Source organism: Pongo pygmaeus, chromosome 7 (genome assembly GCF_028885625.2).
Source record: "Pongo pygmaeus isolate AG05252 chromosome 7, NHGRI_mPonPyg2-v2.0_pri, whole genome shotgun sequence".
Taxonomy (NCBI): Eukaryota; Metazoa; Chordata; class Mammalia; order Primates; family Hominidae; genus Pongo; species Pongo pygmaeus.
The window spans coordinates 86061482-86071632 of record NC_072380.2 but is presented as its reverse complement, the minus strand read 5'-3'; the positions used below and the strand labels follow the sequence as shown (position 1 = coordinate 86071632).

The 10151-nt window shown below is 46.4% G+C and overlaps 1 pseudogene; it reads left to right on the top strand.

Annotated features, from left to right (window-relative positions):
* The first annotated feature begins 272 nt into the window (after positions 1-272).
* LOC129042366 (glycogenin-1-like) lies at positions 273-9971 on the top strand (annotated as a pseudogene).
* The last annotated feature ends 180 nt before the right edge of the window (positions 9972-10151 follow it).

Below are 10151 nucleotides of genomic sequence, written 5' to 3'. Positions count from 1 at the left end.
TTTCACAATGGCCTGTGGTCATGTTTTCATCAAGTGTTTTGAAGCTTTTGAATCCTTGGCGGACTTCTCTAAGATCAAAATTCTAAAGTTTCTTTTTGATCTAGAGTTAACTTTGGCACCTTCCAGTTGAACCCCTGCAGAGTTTTAAAGGATCATCCCACTGTGCCTCCTCCCTGCCCTTGCTCTCTCCTCGCTGCCCTTGCTCTCTCCTCGCTGCCCTTGCTCCCTCCCACCCTGCAGCTGCCCCAGCTGCCTGCACCCCCAGCAGCACCATGACAGATCAAGCCTTTGTGACACTGACCACAAATGATGCCTACACCAAAGGTGTCCTGGCCCTGGGGTCATCTCTGAAACAGCACAGGACCACCAAGAGACTGGTCATACTCACCACCCCGCGGGTCTCAGACTCCATGAGAAAAGTTTTAGAGACAGTCTTTGATGAAGTCTTCATGGTAGATGTCTCAGACGGCACAATTCTGCTCATCTAACCTTAATGAAGAGGCCAGAGTTGGATATCATACTGACAAAGCTCCACTGCTGGTTGCTTACACAGTATTCAAAATGTGTATTTATGGATGCAGATACTCTGGTCCTAACAAATGTTGATGATCTTTTTGAGAGAGAAGAATTTTCAGCAGGACCAGACCCAAGGTGGCCTGACTGCTTCAATTCCGAAGTCTTCGTTTATCAGCCTTCAGTTTAAATATATAATCAGCTGTTGCATCTTGCTTCTGACCAAGGTAGTTTTGATGGTAGGGACCAAGGCTTACCGAACACATTTTTTTCTTTTCTTTTCTTTTCTTTTGAGACTGAGTCTCGCTCTGTTTCCCAGGCTGCAGTGCAATGGCGCAATCTCAGCTCACTGCAACCTCCACCTCCCAGGTTCAAGCGATTCTCCTGCCTCAGCCTCCCAAGTAGCTAGTATTAAAGGCACCTGCCATCATGCCTGGCTAATTTTTGTATTTTCTTTTTTCTTTTTTTTTGAGACAGAATCTCACTCTGTTGCCCAGGCTGGAGTGCAGTAGTGCAATCTTTGCTCACTGCAACCTCTGCCCCCTGGGTTCAAGCAATTCTCCTGCCTCAGCCTCCTGAGTAGCTGGGATTACAGGCGCCTGCCACCGCTCTCAGCTAATTTTTGTATTTTTAGTAGAGACGGGGTTTCACCATCTTGGCCAGGCTGGTCTTGAACTCCTGACCTCATGATCCATCCGCCTCAGCCTCTCAAAGCACTGGTGTGTCCAGAGTTGGTTCCCGCCGTTGGGTTTGTGTCCTTGCTGACTTTAAGAATGAAGTCATGGACTTTCGCAGTGAGTGTTACAGCTCTTAAAGATGGCACAGACCCAATGAATGAGCAGTAGCAAGGTTTGCTGTGAAGAGCAAAAGAACAAAGCTTCCACAGCATGGAAGGGGACCCGAGTGGGTTCCACCACTGGCTAGGGTGGCCAGCTTTTATTCCCTTATGGCCCCTCCCATGTTCCATTTCTGTCCTATCAGAATGCCCTTTTTTCAATCCTCCCTGCAACTGGCTACTTTTAGAATCCTGCTGATTGGTGCATTTTACAGAGTGCTGATTGGTGAGTTTTACAGAGCACTGATTGGTGCATTTTATAATCCTCTTGTAAGACAGCAAAGTTCCCCAAGTCCCCACTTGACCCAGGAAGTCCAGCTGGCCTCATCTCTCAATCCCCCCTCTAAACAGGATACCTCAACTGCTGCTGGGAATTAGGCAATAACCACTCTAGCTACTTCCTGCTAGATAGGGGCGAAGAAGGGACCCTGCAGTTGTAGTGTCCTCCAGAGGGGAACTCTCTAGGCCAGTCAAAGGGCCAGTGGGTTGATCCAGGGGTCCTTGGTAGAAGTTGTGAGTTGAGCTCATTTGGGGTTCCATTTGTAAGACCATCTGTAGCTTGATGGCCTCAATCCTGGAGGAAACAAATTTGACAAGGAGGTTAAAAATACAGCGCCCAAAGGCGAGTAATAGCAAGAAGGCTGTCACAGGACCTAGAAAGGGGAGAAGCCATGTTGCCCAACTCCAGAGGTTGGTATAAGAGTTTGAAAGGCATTGTCTGATTTCAGAAGCCTTTTCCTGTAAATGCCAGGCAGTGTCTCATACTATCCCAGACTGGTTAGTGTAAAAACAATACTCTTCCCCTAAGAAGGTGCAAAGTCCTCCTTTCTCAGCAGCGAGGTCTAGGCCTTGGCAGTTTTGGAGAGTCACTGCTGCCAAAGAGTCTATTTGGGATTGTAGAGTAAGGATAGATTCTGTTATTTCTTGCAAACTGTCTGAGAAATCCTTTGAGAGTGTGTGGTAGTAGGATAGTGAAGTAGATAAACTGGCTATTCTGGTTTCTGTAGCAGTGGCCATTCCTAACCCTATAAGTAGGGGTATTAGTTGTATGGCCCTGCACTGATGGGCTTGGGCCTTGAGGGGCACTGATAGGGTCTGATTTCCTGGGGCAATGTCAATGTTGGGACTTAGGAAGACTAAGGTGCAGGTGCCTGTCCAGTTGGTGGGGAGGCAGATATAGGTTGAAGTTCCACATAAGAGGAATATGCCTTGGCTGGTTGTGTATGTTAAAAAAGTGTGTGAGTTTGTTGTTTTCATTTTCCCGTACTCCTAGAGTACTTGCCAAGGTAGCTTTGGTGAGCAGCGAGAAAGGGTTGTTGGGAGCAAACTGAGTGACTCCCTGTGTTCTATTTTCCCATTGGAGAAAAAACCATTTTGTATCTACTAGGAACCATTCAAGAGAGTTATTGAAAGAGGGGATAAGAAGACATTCACTAGTGGTGGGGGTGCTGCTGCAGGGGCTCCAGGGGTGAATGGTCATGCAGGGAGTATGTTTGCCACTACGAAACCCAGGTTGTTAAGCAGGGAGGTGGTGATGATTTTGGGGGGAACTGAGAAGTGGACAAGCCATCTGAATGGAGCTGTTTGGGTGACTCAGAAGTTACTATGATCAGTTGGGGCTTAAAGTTGTAGGGTGCAGTTATACTGATGGGATAGTAGGTGCCCCACTTTGTGAGGAGAATTTTGGTTTCTCAACAAGGCCATGGGCAAGAGAGTAGGCCACGGGAGATGAGTTTCTTGTGTTAGTTTCCTTAAGTGCCTCTTGAGTGTTTCATTTGCCTTGTCAACCTTCCCTGAGGATTGTGGCCTCCAGATGCAGTGAAGGTGATATTGTATCCCTAGCGCCCTGGAAATTCCCTGAGTTATCATGGCTTTAAAGGCTGGACCATTGTCACTTTCTAAGCTTTGGGGAAGCCCAAATCTAGGAATTATTTCATGAATTAGGACTTTAACCATTTCCTGAGCCTTTCTCTGTCTTGCAGAGGAAGGCTTGTATCCATCCAATTTGTAAAGGTAACAACACAGACCAACAAGTATTGAAATCCCCTTGACTTACGCATATGGGTGAAGTCTAACTGCCAGTCCTCTGCAGGATAGCACCCTATTCTTTGTTTCCCCAGAGGGGCCTTGTGATGGACCAAGGGATTATTCCTTTGTCACATTTCATAGGCTTTGACTACTTACTGGATGGTCTGGAGGAGATTTGGCCCTATAATTAGGGATTTGGCCCTTTGATGAGTATTCTCAATACCCATATGAAAAGTTTGGTGGAGGGACTTAAGTATTTTCCACTGGCTGGCTTCAGGTATGAGTACCTTTCCCTCTTCTGTCATTAACCACCCAGAAGGGAGAAAACTGTGGCCCCGTGAAAGTCCTCATTCTGTTTTGGTCAGGGAATATTGCAGCTTAATATCTTGGAGAGGGTTGTTCCATACCAAGGGTCCTTCTGTAGGTATTTCTAATGGGAGGCTCTGCTTGGCAGCAATTTTGGCCTCAGCGTCTGCCCAACAGTTTCCTTCTGCCTTTTCTCCTTCACCTTCTTGATGGCTTTGGCACTGTAAGACGGCCACCTCCTTGGGTTTTTGCACTGCATGCAATAAGTCCATGATTTCCTTGTGGTATTTAATGGGGGTTCCCCCAGAGGTTAGGAACTCCCTTTCTTTCCATATTGCAGCATGGCATGTAGGATTAGATAAGCATATTTGCTATCTGTATACACATTTATTCTTTTTTTCTTTCCCAGTTCTAAGGCTTGGGTAAGTTCTAAGGCTTGGGTAAGTGCCACTAGTTCTGCTAACTGGACACTGGTCCCTGGGGGAAGAGGCTTACTTTCAAGTACTGTTACATCACTAACTATGGCATAACTTGCCCTTTGTATCCTATTCTCCACAAATGAACTTCCATCAGTATATAGATTAAGGTCAGGATTAGCTAAGGGGACTTCTAAGAGATCCTCTCAGATGGCATAAGTCTGGGCTACAATTTGTTGGCAGTCGTGCTCGATTGATTCCCCATCCTCTGGGAGAAAAGTGGCAGGGTTGAGGGCCACACACGTGCATATTTGAAGCACTGGTCCCTCAAGGAGTAGTGCCTGGTATCTAAGCAGGCAGTTAAACTTCTTTTGGCACCTAGTATGCCATTTACATCATGAGTAGTCCAGATGGTGAGATCCTTTCCTTGTATTATTTTGATAGCCTCTGATACTAAGATGGCCTCCGCTGCAACTACCCATAAACAGAGAGGCCAGCCTTTTGCTACTACATCAATTTCCTTACTTAGGTATGCCACTGGTTGTGGGGTTGTCCCACCAGGCTGAGTAAGGACTCCAAGAGCTATCCCTGCTCTCTCTGTGATGTATAAAGAGAAGTTTTGTCATGTGGGAAGGCTTAAGGCTGGAGTTTGTACTAGGGCCTGATTTAAGGTTTTGAAGGCTGTTTCTGCCTCTGGTTCCCATTCTCCTAGATGAGTATTTGCCCTCTGGGTCTCCTTGATTAGAGAATAGAGTGGTCTGGCCATCTCATTGTATCCAGGGATCCATAGTTGGCAAAAGCCAGTGATTCCAAGGAACCCCCGCAACTGTTTTAATGTCTTAGGGCAAGGATAAGCCAGTATAGGCTGAATTCATTATTTGCTGAGGGCCCTGGTTCCTCTGGCTAAGATTAGGCCTAGATATTTGACTTGTAGGCAGATCTGGGCCTTCAATTTAGATAGCTTGTACCCTTGATTAGCTAGAAAGTTCAAGAGATCTAGAGTAGCCTGCTGGCATGAGGCTTCCGAACTGGTAGCCAAATGTAAATCATCCACATACTGAAGGACCAGAGTACCTGGACTTGAGAAGTGGCCTAGATCTTGGGCCAGTGCCTGACCAAACAGATGAGAGCTTTCCCTAAACCCTTGAAGCAGGACCGTCCACATAAGTTGGGATGTGTGGTCTGTGGGATCCTCAAAGGCAAAGAGAAACTGGGAGTCAGAGTGCAGGGGAATGCAGAAGAAGGCATCATTGAGGTCCAGAACAGTGAACCATTCTCCTTCCTCTGGTGTTTGAGAGAGTAGGGTATAAGGGTTGGATACAGCTGGACATAGAGGAATTACTGCCTCATAGATGAGTCTGAGATCTTGCACTAGTCTCCATTGACCATTCAGTTTTTGTACTCCTAAAATTGGGGTTGCAGGAACTGCTGCATTTTCTTACTAAGCCTTGAGCTTTTAAATGTCTAAAAATATCCTGTAATCCTTTATGAGCTTCAGGCCGGAAGGGTATTGCCTTTGATAAGGAAAAGTGTTGAGGTCTTTATCCTGATTTGAACTGGGCGGGAATTTTTTGCCCTTCCATATTGTCCTTTCAATGCCCAGACATCAGGGTTGATTCCCTCCTCCAGTAGGGGACAATTAATGGGTAACTTGTCCCCCATATTCATGTAGACAATAGCTCCAGCTTTGGCCTAATAAGGGTGTGGTACTTTCAGGCATAAAAAGAAAGGCATGTGAAAAGAGCAAAGTCTCCCAATCACAACTGAGGAGGTGGGAGAAATACCTGGTTACAGGCTGTCCCAGGATTCCTCAGATTGTAACGGACTGTGAGGACAGCTGTCTGGGGCAGGAGATTAACACTGAGAAGGCTGTGACAGTGTCCAAGAGGAAGTCAATTTCCTGGCCCTCAAAGGTTAAACTTACCCAGGGCTCAGTGAGGGTGATGACATGAGCTGGCGCTTGCCCCAGGCACCTTCAGTCCTGTTGTTGGATCATCTGGTTTGGGGCTTCTGGCCCAGAGAACTCTTGTCCTCTGGGGCAGTATGCCTTCTAGTGATTGCATTAACATACTGGACATGGGTGAGGGGGTGGCTTGTTTCTCGTTGGAGAATCTTTTTTAAAGTGTCCCTGCAAACCATAATGATAACAAGCCCTACTGGGTGATTGGCCTGCTCCATTTTCTGTCCTATCTGAACCACCAAGGTCTGTTTGTCTGGGGGCCATGACTAAGGCTGCAGCCTTTCTCTTATCTTGCTTTTCCTTTTTGGCCTGTTCCTTTTGGTCCCTGTTATAGAACACTGAGATTGTCAGGTTTAATAATGCCTCCAAATTTTGTTCAGGGCCTAGGGCTAGCTTTTGTAGCTTTCTCCTTATATCTGTGGTTGATTGGGTAATAAACTTGTTTTTTAGGATCAATTGACCCTTGAGGAAGTCGGCTGACAGGGGAGTATATTTTCTTGAGGCCTCCCATAGCCACTCGAGAAAGGCAGTAGGATTTTCTTCCTTTCCCTGAGTTGTGGCAGACATCATTAAATAATTCATGGGCTTTTTCCTAATTCTTCTTAGTCCTTCTAGAACACAGGTCAACAGATGTTTGCAAATCCAGTCCCCATGATCTGAGTCAAGGTCCCAGTGGGGATTCATACTGGGGACAGCTTGGTGATCGGTAGGGAATTTGTCCCTTTCTTCAGCTGTCATTCTATCATTTACTTGACTAAGATACCAGGTATCTTCAAACTCTCAGGCTGCAGCTAAAGCCGCATTCTTTTCATTAAAGGCCAGAGTTTGATCTAACAGTAGCATGATATCTCTCCAAGTGAGGTCAAAGGTTTGCCCTAGACCCTGTAGGACATCTATATACCTATCAGGATCATTTGAAAACTTCCCCAGATCTACCTTGATCTGCTTTAAATCAGAGGGGGAGAAGGGGACGTGTACCCGGGTTGGGCCAAATTCCCCTCCCCCTACAGCTTGAAGGACACATAACCAATAGCCCAGGGGTTTTTGTGGTCCCTTGGAGATTTCTTTGCTTGTTTCCTTCTGGGTGGGGGAGATTAGAGGAGGCTGATCATTAATAGGAAGGGGACCTGTAGGGAGGGTAGGATGTAGGGGTAAGCTGAGAGGTCCTCCTGTGGGATGTAGATTGCAAGCTTTGTGTAGTTGTGGATTATCCTTCAATGAAAAGAAAGTTTGGACATAAGGTATTTCACTCCATTCGCTTTCCCTCTTACAGAAAAGGTCAAGCTGCAGGATAGTATTGTAATTTATACTTCCCTCAGGTGGCCATTTTTCCCCATCAGAGAGAGAATATTGGGGCCAGGCCACAGTGCAGAAAAAAATAAGCCACTTCTTTTTCAGGGTTTATGGGCCAAATTGGTGCCAATGGCTTAGGATGCATTTCAAGGGTGAGCTTGTTGATGCCTGAGTGTTTCCCATCTAAAACAGAAAGAAAAAACCACTGTGGTTTTTGTCTGTTTTTTCCCCCACCCAAGAACCTGCAATAGTCCACGGACCCTGCTGTTCGGAATAGTTGCGCTCACTAAAGCAGCAGTGGAAACACTTGTTTTCCTCCTACAAAGAGGACCGATGAAGGTCAGATTTAGTGGCCCTTACTGACACATTCTTGAAAACCTGTACACTTGCCTTTCCTCCTACAAAGAGGACCGAGGAAGGTCAGATTTAGTGGCCCTTACTGACACATTCTTGAAAACCTGTACACTTGCCTTTCCTCTTAGACCACAAGAGGACTGAGAAAGGTCAGGTTTAGTGGCCCTTACTGACACATTCTCAAAAACCTGTTAGAGTTCTAAGTGTTTTTTCCTGTTGGTATTGGGACCTTACCCTTGTCCTATAAAGATGATATGCCTCAAAATGGAGTGGAGGGCCATACCTTGAGGGAGGGAAGGGATCTCCAGGGTTGGAAGGGTGATGCCTTTTGTCCTCACTTCTCATCATATGAATAGGAAGGATATCCCCCTAATTTAGGAGTCTGTAATTTCTGAGGCTCCCCATATCCTAGCTTTGGGAATAGCCTTTGTTAGTTCTGCTAGTCTGAGGAGGGATCCTAAAAGGATAGATGGTATTCCAGATAGTACCCCCTGACGGGGCTCCAGTCAAAAATTATTTGCCCCAGGGTGCCTATTTCCCATTGAACAATTTGCGTTCTTTCTGATTGGTGAGCCCGGGTGCCTAAAGAAGGGAACAGAGTCCCAAAATCTATATTAGAAATCATCCTTATAGAAGAAACTAGGGAGTGGTCTTCAGAAGCAGGACTAGCCTCAGAGAAGAGAGGCAACAGGAAGTTTGTCTGACAGGCGTTAGGACCCAGGAGGCAAAGGTCAGGATAGATAGGATAGATAGGCGAGTCTCATATCTATGAGTTGGGTGACATAACTTTGAGAGCTCTGCTCATGGCTGCAGGGACAACCAACTTTTTCTTGGGACCCCAGAGCTGAATGGCTTTCCTCTCTATTGACCCTCAGCTCAGCCCAGAAGTGCAGGAAAAGTGGAAGCTGGTTCCAGGCAAACCAATGCTCCTGATTCTGAAGAGTCGGGGGTTGTTGAAGAGCCCTTTCCCAGAAAGCCTGAAACCCATGTCTTTAGTCTGGCAGTCGTGCTAGTCACTTTTAGCTGGCCAACAGGTGCCCGGTGTTTAGCCCCTGAATTGTAAGGAAAAAAAGGACAGAATAACAAGTGAAAGGGGTCCGATGGTACTCACTGCATTGCAACATCCCGGACGAGCCCCCAAGATGTGTCCAGAGTTAGTTCCTGCCAGTGGGTTCGTGGTCTCACTGACTTCAAGAATGAAGCTGTGGACCTTCGCAGTGAGTGTCACAGCCCTTAAAGATGGCACGGACACAAAGAGTGAGCGGTAGCAAGATTTATTGTGAAGAGCAAAAGAACAAGGCTTCCACGGCGTGGAAGGGGACCCAAGTGGGTTGCCACTGCTGGCTGGGGTGGCCAGCCCTTATTCCCTTATTGTCCCCTCCCATGTTCCATTTCTGTCCTATCAGAGTGCCCTTTTTCCAATCCTCCCCGTGATTGGCTACTTTTAGAATCCTGCTGATTGGTGCATTTTACAGAGCGCTCATTGGTGCGTTTTATAGAGCACTGATTGGTGCATTTTACAATCCTCTTGCAAGATAGGAAAGTTCCCCAAGTCCCCACTCGACCCAGGAAGTCCAGCTGGCCTCACCTCTCACTGGGATTACAGGTGTGAGCCACCGTGCCCGGCCAAATTTTGTATATTTGTAGAGACTGGGTTTCATCATGTTGGCCAGGCTGGTCTTGAACTTCTGACCTCAGGTGATCTGCCCACCTTGGCCTCCCAAAGTGCTGGGATTACAGACAGGAGCCACTGCACCCAGACTGAACATATTTTTTAGCAGCTGGGCAACAACAGATATCAGAAAACACTTGCCATTTATTTATAACCTAAGCAGCATCTCTATATACTCCCATCTCCCAGCATTTAAAGTGTTTGGTGTAAGTGCCAAAGTTGTGCATTTCCGGGGACAAGTCAAACCATGGAATTATATATATGATCCCAAAACAAAAAGTGTCAAAAGTGATTCCCATGAACCCAACATAACTTATCCAGAGTTTCTCATCCTGTGGTGGAACATCTTTATCAGCAACGTTTTACCTCTGCTTCAACAATTTGGCCTTGTCAAAGACAGGTGCTCATATGTAAATGTGGAAGATGTCTCTAGAGCCATATCACATCTGTCCCAGCTATGGCACAGCCTTTTGTATCCTCGGAAGAACGGAAGGAGCAGTGGGAACAGGGCCAGGCTGATTATATGGGAGCAGATTCCTTTGACAACATAAAGAGGAAATTTGACACCTACCTCCAGTAGAAACACTGCATTTTCCTGTGGATGCTTCCACTTCACAAGCCTTGTTTCAAATACTAAGTATCTAGAGCTGGGCTGAGAAAAGTCTGTTACAGTTGGCAGAGGTTTTCACTAAAATTTATCAGATGAGAGGTTTTTGTAGGACAATAGGTGAGAACTGGGCAAAAGTTGTGAAGCAGCAATTCTGTTATATGGAC